The 15,882-nt window shown below is 44.8% G+C and overlaps 1 protein-coding gene across 1 annotated transcript in view; it reads right to left on the bottom strand.

Moving 5' to 3' along the window:
- The window catches only part of znf536 (zinc finger protein 536), a 410,627-nt gene that overhangs the window by 260,070 nt on the left and 134,675 nt on the right, over positions 1-15,882 (bottom strand). The window contains 1 exon segment of the mRNA XM_055648343.1: positions 13,356-13,477. The gene's annotated coding sequence lies outside the window, so the exon portion shown is untranslated.

The raw sequence follows: 15,882 nt of genomic DNA, 5'->3' as shown, positions 1-15,882 counted from the left end.
TCTTATTTCCCCTTGCTGATAAACAGACTGAGGGGGCCTTACATCATAACGTGTGTGTAAGAGACTTTATTTTAAGTAACCAGGCTACTTTCATCGTTGAAAGTCACCTTTCGAAGGTTATTAATTGATTTTAAAACTGTAACTTGTGGGAGTGTGGTTCTTAAGTAACATGGTATTGTCCAAAATAGCCCAGGCCGCATAGAGCAGCATAATATTACCAAAGAAAAACATTTGGCTTATATATAATTAAAGAACATAAATGATGTGATCTGGGCTGTGGCAGGATGGGTAGCACCAGTACACATGCCTTTATTGAATCAAAGAAATTATAGCAGTCTTTTACTGATGCTAATTCATCATAGCAGCTATCTAATTTCTGAAATTATCCTGCACCAAAGATTATTGCCTGAATGCTTAAAACATTTCTATCAAGTTTATTTGTCCAGAATTCATCAGAGATGAGATATTTTAACCCACCTCAAATAAACAAAGTAGAATTCCATTATGCAGAGTCTTGGAAACTTAATATGTACGCGTTAAAGATTCATAAACTCATCTTGTGTGGGGTGTTATTAGAAGGCCTGTACTGTGTGATAGGAAGCAGGACTGTCACACACTCACGGGTCACGTGGTGATGCAGTGTGTTGTTTGCGACCCGTTGGTGGAGTGTTGTCGTTCGCAGAGACGTGTAAATGGGATCAGCTTGTCGCAGGCCACAGCTGGGGCAAGCGCACAGGGTTGGAGCTGGTCACATCCCATCAGTGCCACATGCCACATGGCCGTTACACCACACCTATGGGACCAGCTCTCAGCAGATGTCAGCACAACACTGGTCCCCAAGCACCCCATACACAAGGTGTTATTAGTTCATTATCATTCATCTCACAAGCCAAGCGCCGGCCATTAAAATCTGTGCTTCCAAAGTCAACACACTCGGATATTCAGCTTGTGTCGGTGATCGTAAACATGTGTAATTAAAATGTAGCAATCTCTGTTAATGTGGGGGGTTCAGGAACACTACTGTACAGGAACAGGCCCTTCGGCCACAGTTACCTGGCCTGAGAGGGAAACCTATTCATTAACTAATACATGAGGAGGGATTTCTTTAGTCAGAGGATGATGAATCTGTGGAATTAATTGCCACAGACGGCTGTGGAAGCTGTTTTTAAGGTGGATTGACAAATACTTGTTTGGTTAGAGGTGTCATAGGTTATGGGGAGAAGGCAGGAGAATGGGGTTGAGAGGGTAAGATAGATCCGCTGTGATTGAATGGTGGCGTAGATTCGATGGGCCGAATGGCCTAATTCTACTACTCTGACATGAACTTATAATACAGCAATGGCAACGGGCCCTTTGGCCCAACTCACCCCTCCAAGCAAGATGCCTGATTTAAACTCATCCCACCAGCCTGCGTTTGACCCACAGCCCCCTAAACCTTTACTATCCATGTACCTGTCCAAGTGTCCCTGCCTCAACTACCTTCTCTAGCAACTCGTTCCATACACCCACCACTCTCGGAGTTAATAAATTGCTCCTCAGGTTCTAATCAATCTTCCATCTTCATCCTTTGTCCTATGGTTTGCTTTATACCTCAACTGGGTAAAAGACCCAATGACACCGCTATGAATCTCACCCCTCAGTCTCCTGAGCACCGAGGGATCACATCTGCCTGCATGTGATCCATGTTCTCCCACATATCCATGTGCCTGTCTAAAATGAGTGGGACTAACAGGAAATGCAATTCCCCAATAAACAATGAAGCTTGACTGTGGTACAAGGTGGGTGACGTCTCGGGTCGAGACCCCTCTTCAGACTGCAGCTTGACTGCAGTGTTTAGTTTAGTTAAGTTACGTTTAGTTTAGTTTAGAGATACAGTGCGGAAACAGGCCCTTCGTCCACACCAACCAGCAATCCCCGCACACTAACACTATCCTACACACACAGTAGGAAGAATTTACATTTATACCAAGCCAATTAACCTACAAACCTGTACGTCTTTGGAGTGTGGGAGGAAACCGAAGATCTCGGAGAAAACCCACGTGGTCACAGGGAGAACGTGCAAACTCCGTACGGACAGCACCAGTAGTCGGGATCGAACCCTGGTCTCTGGCACTGCAAGCGTTGTAAGCTTGGACATCTCTGTCCACCGTTCTCCTGCTATCTTTCCAGCAACATAGACGTCTCTTAGGATGGCAGGTCAACTTTCCCTCGTCTCTAAAGGCCAGGCCATTAACACATTCTCTGTCTTTCATGATGTGACCTTGGGTCGGTAATGGTCCAGGATTTGAGGACTGGAGGTTAGAAGGTCATCTCTAGATCACTGAAGTGGCACCACAGAGGCATAAGAGTATTTCTTTATAAGAAGCAGCGAGGATTTGAGAAGTGGGTGCCGCAGAAACGTCCATAACCTAATTTACTCTTAAACAAAACTAATTGACATGAGACATTTTCGGTAAGTAGAAACATTCACAGTTGCAGTTTACAAATGTACACACCTCTCAGTTTGCTGACAGTATTTTAAACATGTTAGAAATAGCAGGTTGATTTGAAATGCCCCTGCCTTTATAATACCACACTCTCTGTGGATTCCACATATCATCTCACATTGTACAATCCTTCAAGTGACCAGTTACATTCCTTTCAGAATTAGAAAGGTCCCAACAGTCCCCGGGAGAAAACTAATATTCTGATAAAGAAACAAACGTCTTAATTTATTCCCATTCTCCCAGTAATGGCCTTCGAGTCATAGCTCCGTACAGCATGGAAACAGACCCTTCGGCCCAATTTGCTCACTCCGACCAAATTGGCCCATCTACACTAGTCCATCTACACTAGTCCCACCTGCCCCCGTTTGGCCCGTGTCCCTCTAAACCTGTCCTATCCATGCACGTGTCCAAATCTCTTTTGCACTCATAATATATTTTTTCTTAATTGCAATAAAAAAGAGATCTTCGGTTTCCTCCCTCACTCCAAAGATGTACAGGTTTGTAGGTTAATTGGCTTGGTGTATGTGTAAATTGTCCCTAGTGTGTGTGGGATAGTGTTGATGTGCGGGGATTGCAGGTCGGCACAGACTCGGTGGGCCGAAGGGCCTGTTTCCACGCTGTATCTCTACACTAAATAGAACTGTATATGATGATGACAAGCTGTGGAAAGGGCAGGATGATTGACTAGACCCCGTCTACAGTTGGCACAGGTGTGCATTTGGATCTAGAGCAGTATGAGGCTTGCCCCTCAGGTGAGGCTACCTGGAACTGGCATTGATGGACACAGGTGCGTCTGACTCACATTGTCAGCCAGGCAAGCAGTTTCATGCACATGAACTTAACAACCGCTGTCTTTCTGCAATGTAATTGAATGGTGTATTGGTGGTGAAGATGTCTGTCTTTGTAAAGCCAGGGTGAGGAATAGCAGAGTACATTTGGTCCTTTAAGCTGTCAAGGTGGAAAGATGCAGAGGAGGTTTACACAAATGTTGCCAGGACTTGAAGGCTTGAGCTACAGGGAGAGGTTGGGCAGGCTGGGGCTTCATTCATAAGTTCATGAGTTCTAAAGTGATAGGAGCAGAATTAGGCCATTTGGCCCATCAAGTCTACTTCACCATTCAATCATGGCTGATCTATCTCTCCCTCCTAACCCCATTCTCCTGCCCTCTCCCCACAACCTCTGACACTTTGGAGTATTCCTTGGAGTGCAGGAGGCTGAGGGGTGATCTTATAGAGGTGTTATAAGATCATGAGGAATAGATCGAGTGAATGCACAAAGTCTTTTACCCGGGGGAGGGGAATCAAGAACGAGAAGATATTGGTATAAGGTGAGGGGGAAAGATTCAATAGGAACCTGAGGGGCAACTTTTCCACACAATGGCTGGCGGGTAGATGGAACAAGTTGCGGCATCTACAATAACAACATTTAAAAGACAATTGGGCAGGGACGAGGATAAGAAAGGATTAAAGGGATGATGGGCCAATTGCAGGCTATATTATTGATGGGGCATCTTGGTCAGCATAGACAAGTTGGGCCGAAGGGCCTGTTTCCGTGCTATATGACTCTACACTTGGCTGCCCGTCACTTTATAGTCCTCACTTAATCTAATTCCCAGTCTGAGGAACTCAACCCAAAACGTCACCCATTCCTTCTATCCAGAGATGCTGCCTGTCCCGCTGAGTTACTCCAGCATTTTGTGTCTATCTTCAGTATAAACCAGCATCTGCAGTTCCTTCCTACCCACTTACTTGTTTTGTCGGTCTGCAGAACCAAAGTTGTGTCGGTTGGCCATTCACTGCCATCCGACCAATAGTTGAAACCATGAAAATCCCTTCCAGTTGGATGTACGTGGACAGGACATCGGCCAAACACGGGCAGGTGGGACTAGTGTAGTTGAGGCACCTCAGTTGGCATGGGTGTGATGGGCTGAAGGGCCTGTTTCCGCTGTGTGTGACTCTATGAATGTTTGAAGAACAGGCCATGTCTCCACCAGGCTACAATGCATGCACACATGCACACATGCACACATGCACACATGCACACATGCACACATGCACACATGCACACATGCACACATGCACAATTCACACGTGCACACATGCACACATGCACACATGCACACATGCACACATGCACATTTGCAATGCAGCAGGAAAACGTTAAAAGGAACTTGAGTGCAACAGATGGCTGCCAACAATGCTGGTCTCGTAAACTGCCTGGGGCATTAGGATTGTTTAAATTGCAAGTGAGGGGCTGGGATAAGATTCTGCAGAAACAGCAAAACCTGCAGTAAATGTGAAATTGCTTTGATTTTCAGACTTGCTTTGCTGCTATGACTGGTGTGCCTACCCTTCTGTTCCTCCCCTACCCTCCCTACATAAGTAACAGGAGCAGAATTAGGCCATTCTGCCCATCAACTCTACTCCGCCATTCAATCATGGCTGATCTATCTCTCCCTCCTAACCCCATTCTCCTGCCTTCTCCCCATAACCTCTGACACCAACAGTCATGGAGTGATACAGTGTGGAAACAAGTCCTGGGCCTAACTTGCCCACACCGGCCAACATGTCCCAACTACACTCGTCCCACCTGCCCGCGTTTGGTCCATATCCCTCCAAACATATGCAATCCATGTACCTGTCTACATGTTTCTTAAACGTTGGGATAGTCCCGGCCTCAACTACCCCCTCTGGCAGCTTGTTCCATACACTCACCACTCTGTGTGAAAAAGTTGCCCCTCAGATCCCTATTAAATCTTTTCCCCTTCACCTTAAACGTCACCTTAAAAGTCAAAACATTTTCAGCTAGTTTGCTTTATTCTATGGAATTCTGAGACAACAATGTGAATGTGGAGGAAGGAACTGCAGATGCTGGTTTAAATCAAAGATAGACACAAACTGCTGGAGTAACTCAGCGGGTCAGGCAGCACCTCTGGAGAGAAGGAACGGGTGACGTTTTGGGTCCAGATCCTTCTTCAGACTGAGAGTCAGGGGCGTGAGTATATTCTCCACTTACACCGAGATCCATGTGTAGTACTCGGACTTCAAACTCGAAGTGGATAATCGGCACGCTAAGAGCCAGCAAAGTTTCTTGTTAAAAGAACGTTCAGAGTAAGATCACAGCCCAAATGATTGTTGTTAATTATTGGGATGAGTAATTGCGATTTAAAAAAAAAAGATTGCAGCTGCGATCCAGAACTTAGCCTGAGGACTTTTTCTTTTTATCAAAGATGTACAGTATGTGTAAGCTGGCAATTGTAAATGTGAATATTTGCCAGGGTTTTTTTGTTATCCAAGATTCAGCGGTAAATGTTCTAATCTGTTTCTCCATTGGGACCACTTACCCTCAAATAGTTTTAACTTTTCCAACAAAAAAAAATAACGGGTGGTGTGAATGCAGCATCACGCAAACCTCTCCAAACAGACACACTCTGAAGGGAAACAAACTAATTTACTGTCTACTCAGCCAAATGCAACGCTCACCCAACCAGCCAGATGACAAGTACAAGAATGAAAATATATTTAACTGGAGGTTGCGACGGTTAATGAAGACTTTTGATTGGAGAGACACAGGGATTTTATTTCGGGAATTTTACATGTTATTCCTCCAGTGTTCATAGGACTGATAAAACTGGGATAAGAATCTCCGCTGCAACCAATCGAGCACTTAAACCTTCACTTGTATTAACAATCAGGTTGACAGTTGAAATTCCAAGACAAGATGCACAGAAGTGTGCTGCAGATTAGATTACAACAATTACCACTTTCAGCTACCATTTCTGGGAAGCTGCTTCACTTCATCGTTATATCCACAGTTGGTGTCATCTTTGGAGGATCAAATGTCTTCCTTGATGTTCTGACACACTAACGCTGCTGGCGAATCTGACAAGAAAGTTTTTCATTCCAACTCTTGGGCATTGCCTCGATGTAATACTTATACTCCTACACTTGGCCATCATTGTGCCTATGTACTGTAAGATGTCTATTAGACTGTACCCAAAAATAAAATCACTGCACCCAGCTACCTGTGGCTGTAAAGTGCCGTTGAATCATTGCACGCTGTCAAACCTCTTGTGCACCCACTGCATAGTCTTCAAATCCTTCCAGTAATGAGGTGACCAGAAGCTCACACAATGCTCAATATCAGTGGAGTAATGACAAAACACAAAGTGCAGGAAGAACTCGGCAGGTCAGGCAGCATCTGTGGAAGGAATGTATGGATGACGCTGTGGGTTTGGGTCCTTCCTTTGCCTTTAATATACTGATTCAACTTCCATCTTTCAGTACTGAGGGCGAATAGTAATGTTTTACAGATGGTTTCCTGGATATATCAGTGGGAAATAAACTACAGAGCATACTTGAGCAAAAAGCACAGAGTGCTGGAGTAATTCAGTGGGTCAGGCAGCATCTGTGGAGAACATGGATAGGTGACGTTTCACAGAGTGCTGGAGTAATTCAGTGGGTCAGGCAGCATCTGTGGAGAACATGGATAGGTGACGTTTTGGGTTAGTGCCCTTATTCAGATTCCTTCACTGTGAGTTTAGTTTAGTTTAGTTTTTTTAGTTTAGAGATACAATGGATAGATGCTGACTGACCTTCTTTGGGCTAGCTTGGTGGATTAAGGCGGAGATTCAGAGTGAGTTTAGTGAGATATGGACTCACTAAAGTTTAGAGTGCTGGGATTGGGAAAAAGGCCCTTTGGCCCATCTAGCTTTGGGGGGTAGAACGAGGGGAAGAGAGAGAGGGATATGGTTTGCTGCGTTAGACCTAAAATTCCACCCTCTCTTTAATTCCCCCACCCGCCCCTGGGCCCCAGCTGGATCATAAGGACATAAGTGATAGGATCAGAATTAGGCCATTCGGCCCATCTATACTCCGCCATTAAATCATAGCTGATCTATCTCCCCCTCTAACCCCATACTCCTGCCTTCTCCCCATAACATCTGACACCCCTGCTGGACATTGGACACCCATTTCCCCCACCCATATCCTTGTATCGGAGACCAGGAAAGACATTTTCTGGAGTGAAGAGTCTGTGGAAGGGGGAGTGAGATATGGACTCACTAAAATGTGAAGGGGCTGGGATAGTGGGAAAAATGGGTGAGCATCTAGCTGTGGGCCAGGGAAGAGAGGTGGGAAGGGCCGAATGGGACCTATGTCTATTGTCTATTGTTGGTTAGTCTTACCTAAAATTCCATTTCTCTGCATTTTTGAACTTTCCCCACATTGCATGTAGTTGCACCTTCCGCAGACTGTCGCAGCCCCAGACTGCTATGGTGGTGGCCATAAGGAGTGGCATTTTATGAAGTGTGTACATTGTGTGCAGAATTAGGCCATTCCATTGATCTATAGATCCGCCATTAAATCATAGCTGACCTACTCCCCCTGAACCCCACTCTCCTGCCTTCATCCCCACAAATCAATATCAAAACACACAACATACAATAAACCCAATTAAACATCCACCACAGTGAGTTCACCAAGCACATCCTCACTGTGATGGAGGCAAAGTCTTAGTTTCCATCTCTTCCCTCCTTGTTCTATCCTGTATCGTCGATCCAGGCCGGAGATTGCCGCTTCAGTCAGCGGACCTCCGTGGTGATGTCGCCTGTGCCGATATTCTCTGCCATCCCCGCTAGATAGGGCTCAGTATCAAATAACCCCAGTCCAGGTGGATATCCAGGTCGAAGGCCCAAGCTCCAGGTACTGATTCCGCACCGGGATGCCCCAGCTCCAGCCATGAGCTCCAGGTTGAATCCGGGCAGGTGCTCTGGCTCGCTCCAGGGCGCGAATGGTCCCGCAGTCGCTACTCCAGGTCCCGCCGTCCTATTGTCTATTGTCTATTGTCTATTGTCTTATCCACAGTATTCTTCACAGCATTTGGAAGGTAGCTGCATTTTTGAAAGGTTCAGAATGCTTGCCCCGAAGACGGCCAGCCTCTCGTTGCAGTCCTGGCTGGCTCTGCCTCCGGAGCCTCGGGGTCGGTCGCAGGCTGGAGGCCGCCAGCTCTGCCATTAGGCCTCAGCGCAGACTGGAGGCAGTGGGGGATACGACGAAAAAGTCGCATTCCCCCCAGAGAACATGTTCCATTTAACACAACCCAACAAACTAACCAAAACAAGACAAAAAAAAAACAACAGCTAAAGACAGACGTGTGCATTGAGCCGGAGCTGTTAACAGCGCCGCCTCTCCGGACTGATGTGATGTGAGACCCTGAATCTGGGGAGCCCCTAACTCAGTGCTGGGTTGAACGTGAACAGATCTTTGCTTTTGAATGAGCTGCAATAAAAAATAAACAGATGCTTGTCGATTTGGAGATGCAGGTGGTGAGAGCAACTCCACCAGTGCAGTGTGCATGCTGTTAGATACTAAACAGCTGTTTCCTTGCTTTCAAATCACAATCAACTACTAGACACATCTCGGTACAATCTCCACGACACAATGAGGACTCTGGCAGCAAGCTGAACCAAGCAGAGGCTCTTTAGTTCAAAACTATCACCCCAACTATCAAAACACTTCACCCACAGAATCAAACATTTGCTTTAATAAATATCAATAGACAATAGAATGAATAGGTTTATTGGCCAAGTATTCACATACAAGGAATTTGCCTTGGTGCTCCACCAATAGCCAATAGGTGCAGGAGTAGGCCATTCAGCCCTTCCAGCCAACACCCCCTCCTCTCCCCTCTACCATCGGGCAAGAGGTACAGAAGTGTGAAAACGCACACGTCCAGATTCAGGGACAGTTTCTTCCTGGCTGTTATCAGGCAACTGAACCATCCTACCAACAACTAGAGAGCGGTCCTGAGCTACTATCTATCAAATTTGACTATCTTTAATCGGACTTTACTGGACTTTATTTTGCACGAAACGTTATTCCCTTTATCCTGTATCTGTACACTGTGGATGGCTCGATTCAAATCATGTGTAGTCTTTGAAACATATATGATTATTAAGGGTTTGGACACGCTAGAGGCAGGAAACATGTTCTCGATGATGGGGGAGCACAGAAACAGGGGCCACACAGTTTAAGAATAAGGGGTAAGCCATTTAGGACGGTGATGAGGAAACACTTTTTCACACAGAGAGATGTGAGTCTGTGGAATTCTCTGCCTCAGAGGGCGGTGGTGGCCGGTTCTCTGGATACTTTCAAGAGAGAGCTGGATTGGGCTCTTAAAGATAGCGGAGTCAGGGGATATGCAGAGAAGGCAAGAGTGGGGTATTGATTGTGGATGATCAGCAATGATCACATTGATTGGTGGTGCTAGCTCGATGGACTGAATGGCCTACTCCTGCACCTGTTGTCTATTGTCTATTAATGTGCAAACTTGGTTGAACTATCGGCAGCAAAGTAACCGATTCAAAGTGATCGCTGCAAAATAAAAGTGAATACAGTCAATGACAGCCATGGAAAGACGCTTGAAGGGGTAATGAGGTCTCTCTAGTCAAGAGTAACAGGGTGGTGGACATTCACTGGCGACTCAGCGGTGACTCAGTGTCAGAGGAGGTTTACAAGAATGATCCATGGAATGAGTGGGTTAACCTATGATGAGCGTTTGTCGGCACTGAGCCTGTAATCGCTGGAGTTTAGAAGAATGAGGGGGGACCTCATTGAAACGTACAGAATAGTGAAAGGCTTGGACAGAGCGGATGTGGAGAGGATGTTTCCACTAGTGGGAGAGTCTAGGATTAGAGGTCAAAGCCTCAGAATTAAAGGAAGTTATTTTAGGATGGAGATGAGGAGAAATTTCTTTAGTCAGAGGGTGGTGAATCTGTTGAATGATTTGTCACGGAAGGCTGTGGAGGCCAAGTCAGTGGACAGAGATAGATAGATTCTTGATTAGTGCGGGTGTCAGAGGTTATGGGGAGAGGGCAGGAGAATGGGGTTAGGAGGGAGAGATAGATCAGCCATGATTGAATGGTGGAGTAGACTTGATGGGCTGAATGGCCTAATTCTGCTCCTATCCCTTATGACCTTATGTTGAGTTTTAGCCTTGACTGAGATGGCAAATTATCTTCTGAAATAGTTTATCTCTCCCTTCTAGTAAAGCTGTTTTGGAAAAATGGGAAACATATCCTTTCATGCTTTTCCAGTCTTGATTACAAACAGCTTTGGATCAATCTGCAAAATGAATAACCTCACTTGCAAACTGGGTATGAATGGAGGAAGCATAGATACATAGACAATAGGTGCAGGAGTAGAGGCCATTTGGCCCTTCGAGCCAGCACCCCCATTCAATATGATCATGGCTGATCATCCACAATCAGTACCCTGTTCCTGCTTTCTCCCCATATCCCCTGATTCGGCTAGCCCTAACAGCTATATCTCACTCTCTCCTGAATCGATTGAAGGAGACGTGGGAAGGGAGGAATTTAAATAAACAAACAATCTATAAAAGAGCAATTCCCCAGGTTGTGAGAAAACTCCTGAGGGAATCTGGTGGTGTGGGTATGCTGGTGAACGAACATCTATCTGCCGTTACAGAATATTAACTGCAATCCGTCCCAATGGTCAAGCAGAACCTATCCCAATGAAAGACAGAGTTCAGAGGCTTCAACTTGGCAACACCAGTCCAGTTTTCATGCCGCCTCCCTGACCAGGCCTGAATGAAGAATGGTAAACGGCCAAGTCTGTATCTATCCCGACACACTTGGGTATGAAGACAGACACACAGTGCTGGAGCTACTCAGCTGGTCAGATACCATCACTAGAGAAAAAGGATGGGCGATGCTTCAGATTGGGACCCTTCTTCAGACTGAAGGAGTTCTGATGAAGGGTCCCAACCCAAACTGTCACCTATGCATGTTCTCCAGAGAGACTGCCTGACCTGCTGAGTTACTCCAGCACTTTGTGTTTATCTTCGGTATAAACCAGCATCTGCAGTTCCTTGTGTCTACTTTAACCACGATGACTTCACCTTGCTCCAAGACAGTCTTAGAGCTAATTCTACCAATGAATGGTTGCTGGCATCATACCCTTTGCCTTCCACCATTACAGCTGATCTACCCCTGCCTATTTCCTCTTTGCATGACTCCTCCGCCCACTGAGGTTAGAATCTTTCTCCTGTACAAAGGTCAGCAACCTTCCTCCAATGTCCAGGTTCATCTTTCCCCCTTGCCTTTCCTTCCAGCGACCCAATGCTGCAGCAATCTATTATTCTTCATTGAAACGTACAGAATAGTGAAGGCCTTGGATAGAGTGGATGTGGAGAGGATGTTTCCACTCGTGGGAGAGTCTAGGACTAAAGGTCACAGCCTTAGAATTAAAGGACATTCTTTTGGGAAGGAGATGAGGAGAAATTTCTTTAGTCAGAGGGTGGTGAATCTGTGGAATTCTTTGCCACAGAGGAGGCCAAGTCAGTGGATTCTTGATTAGTACGGGTGTCAGGGGTTATGGGCAGAAGGGGTTAGGAGGGAGGGATAGATCAGCCATAATTGAATAGCAGAGTAGACTTGATGGGCCGAATGGTCTAATTCTACTGGATCACTCATGACGTGATGACCTTATGACCCTTAATGGTGGTGCTTGTGTGTGAGTGTGTGAGTGTGAATATGTGTGTGAGTGTGCATAGAGTGTGTGTGAGTGTGTGTGTGTGTGTGAGTGAGTGTGTGAGTGTGTGTGAGTGTGTGTGTGTGTGTGTGTGTGTGTGTGTGTGTGTGTGTGTGTGTGTGTGTGTGTGTGTGTGTGTGTGTGTGTGTGTGTGTGTGTGTGTGTGTGTGTGTGTGTGTGTGTGTGTGCGTGAGAGTGTGTGTGTGTGTGTGTGTGTGTGGGTGTGTGTGTGTGTGGGTGTGGGTGTGTGTGTGTGTGTGGGTGTGTGTGTGTGTGTGTGTGTGTGTGTGTGTGTGTGTGATGTGTGTGAGTGTGTATGTGTGAGAGTGCGTGAGAGTGTGTGTGAGTGTGTGTGAGTGTGTGTGTGGGTGTGTGTGTATGAGTGTGTGTGGGTGTGTGTGTGGCCGTGTAACCCCACAATGTATTGCCTTCAATTCTTGTGTAGAAAGGTCTGAAGCTGAGGTCCTGACTCGAAACGTCACCTATCCATGTTCTCCACACAGATGCTGCCTGACCCGCTGAGTTACTCCAGCACTCTGTGAAACGTCACCTATCCATGTTCTCCACAGATGCTGCCTGACCCACTGAGTTACTCCAGCACTCTGTGAAACGTCACCTATCCATGTTCTCCACAGATGCTGCCTGACCCGCTGAGTTACTCCAGCACTCTGTGTCTATCTTCAACTCTTTGGTCCTGAAACCTTGGTGTTCATTCACCCTGCCCAAGTTCTCTCTCCTGCCTAAGGCACTCCTTAAACTTCACCTCTTTAACTCAGCTAATCCCTTGTAATAGCAACTTCCTGGTAAAATTCTGGCCCGATTTTGCCCTTCAGGATCATTTTCATTGCTGCAGAAGTTACGTAATGTAAATCATTAATGTTGATGTTGTTATTGTAGATTTATTCACTTACCCTGTTGGACTTGGTAGACAGATAATAATCTTTCAAGAATATTCTCGTCACATCAATGGCTGATTTAAATTGCATTAAAGAGTTTGCTAGATGTGTAAAGAGACCCTTCTAATAATTTCTGAAAGGGAAGGGTCTTATTGCAAACTGTCCAATCTATAAATGTCCAGAAACTCATCGGCATGAAACTCTTCTAATAATTGGACCATTTCATTGAAAATATCTTACTTTGCTCTAAAATGCTAAGAATATTCACGCTACTTTCTTTGATATTGTTCAGTCCTTAGCATCCACGTGTAATAATTCCTTTCTCCTCCAGTCGTATACCACATAAAACCTCACTGGCTTGCTAGTCATTTTATGGTTCATTCACATATAAAGATACACATGCTGGAGTAGAGAAGTCTTACCTTAGCAAGGGGGCTGCATACTTGTGTTAGGACAGTCTGACTGGTTGTAGATCACCAGTGATTGGAACGCTGGGCTCTGAACGCCAAAGGCTTTTGACAGGAGGATTTTCACTTTGCTCTCACTGAAAGAAAGACACATGAAAGGTTTGATTTAAAGTAACGGCAACAAATTCTTCAAATTACAGCAATAAACAAAAAAGCCCCAAAAAAAGGCAATATTCAGAGGTCAAGGAAATCCAACTGAAAAGGTTAAAGATGAAATAAAATCTGGCAAGTGAGAATGAAAATCTAACCTCAAGCAAGGCCACTGGTGACGTGTTTGAGACTAGGAGCTAAATACTGCATAGCATTGGGATCTTTCATTTTCATCAGATCAATAAAGGCTTATATTTATCAGGATTCCAGGCAGCTGCCATTTCTGACAATCTCCTCTTTATTTCCCACTTCTCATGTTAAATCAGGCCGAAGACTTATAAAAAAAGAAGCAACCTTCAATGCTGCTTCACCTGACGACACTATTCGATTAAGAACTGTGTTTTTTTAATATCTATGTTGTATTAACCCGGGACTGATATCATTATACCAGAGTGGGTTTCAGACTCCCTTTGTTCTTTTCTCCCCAGTCACACACAAACTCCAGCAAAAGTGAAAGTACTTTTTTGGTTCACTTCTGTCCAAGTTAAATGGGAAAAGCTTGCTGCTAAAACAGTGGCCATTCTAATCATCTCAACGACAATATTTGCTATCAGGCATTCTAAATAGATTATCAGCAGTGCATCTGTGTCATTATTGATTTATAAGGCTTTAAGCTTCTTCGGAATGGAAGCTTTTTTCACTGAGGAGCTGCGTGTACAAATCAGAGCTACTCTCTGCCACGGCAGCTTTTACTTTCTAAATGAACTTGAAGCCCAAGCATGCAAACCACAGATTTAGATTCCATTTTATTCCAATTCTTTCCCCAGCGATAATCAAAGAGGATCACAAGTCATCCACATCCAAGTTATTTACATAAATATGTTACTAGTGTATAAAACAGGCGCATTAACATATGAATACCATATGCAAATGATAAACACAGAGCAGATGTTAGTACATTTCATTGACCTATATGTGAATTGCCGCTGAACCCTTTACTGAATTAATACTCAACAACGTAACTAGATATCACCTTAAAAGTGCATCTCTGAAATACTACACCAGAAATGAACCTGCCAGGGTTCCAGAGACGCTGTAACAAGGTCACAGTATTTCTCACTGTCATCTGCATTCTCTTTCTTATAGATGACATCATCACGAGACTGTGTAAATCAATAACTTAATAGCATTTGGAAAATGCAGCAGTGTGGGGCAGTTTGTAAGGGATGCCCGCCTTGTATTCCTTTGCAGCCAGAATGTCATATGTCTTCGGCTCAGGTTTGTTCGTGAGTGCATTGTGAAGAACAGATGCCATTTTTTATCCTCTGCCTTTATTTTTCACTTCTCCGCAGCATAACATTAAACTGTAGTCAAGGGTCTTTTGTCCAGAGCCCAGCGACCACCCTGTATATGATAATGCACTAGTGACCAGCTTCACAACTCCTGGACGCAAGCATTCAGAGACATAAGGAGTAGATACCAGGCAGTATTGTGTACAGAGGGTGAACAGCGTTACATACTAATAGAAACACACATAATAAATGATTGTGCTGGGTCTTATAGGCATCGTTCTGTGAAAGGGTCAGCCTTATATCTGTTGTATAAAACCAAATCTACTCAAATGTGCCAACACTGCTTTGAGCTTTAATAAAAACAAAAATCTTTAGCATCTCATCTTATTTTCTCACATCAGAATGTCCAGACACACTGATAAATTGCATTAAGTTTTATGACACTTGCTATTCAGAGCATGGCTGGCCCTGGTATTCACAGGCGTTAGCACCATTTAGTTAAAATATAAATTGTGGAGCAACTCACTCTGTAGACATTGCTGTGATCCCCCCCCCTCCCCTCCCTTTATTCTGAGTAATTCCAGTATTATCCTCACCTGCATTCTAAAATTAACAAGATCGATTGCAGCCATGGATTAGAATTCTAGGTAGAAATCTATTAAAGTATTAATGCTCCTAGTTTGGTACGCTTGATATATTTCAAATGCAATCCATTCTGTTGCAACCAAGAACAATAAATCACTCAGGAAATTACAATATGAAGTCTATCAGGCTTTAGCAAATTTCTCCTTGTATCTAATGTGATGTTTGTTTCCAGGGGTTTGCATCTCACCCAGTTGGCATTGATTGCGTGACTATGTTCTGTAATATTCTTTAACAATGCATCTAACGTTGCAGGAACCTCATCAGGTAGCTCTGGTTTCAGAAGTTCTCTCTTCTTCTGAGGGAGTCCTCAGGGCGACTATTCCGCTCTGTAGACACAAGGAACTGCGGATGCTGGTTTACCAAGGATAGACACAAAATGCCACAGTGAATCAGTGGGTCTGGCAGCATCCCTGGAGTACATGGATCGGTGACGTTTCAGGTTGGGATCCTTCTTC

The sequence above is a fragment of the Leucoraja erinacea genome, chromosome 17, assembly GCF_028641065.1.
Source record: "Leucoraja erinacea ecotype New England chromosome 17, Leri_hhj_1, whole genome shotgun sequence".
NCBI lineage: Eukaryota > Metazoa > Chordata > Chondrichthyes > Rajiformes > Rajidae > Leucoraja > Leucoraja erinaceus.
The sequence above is the reverse complement of the archived record's forward strand: the minus strand, read 5'-3'. Positions and strand labels throughout refer to the sequence as shown.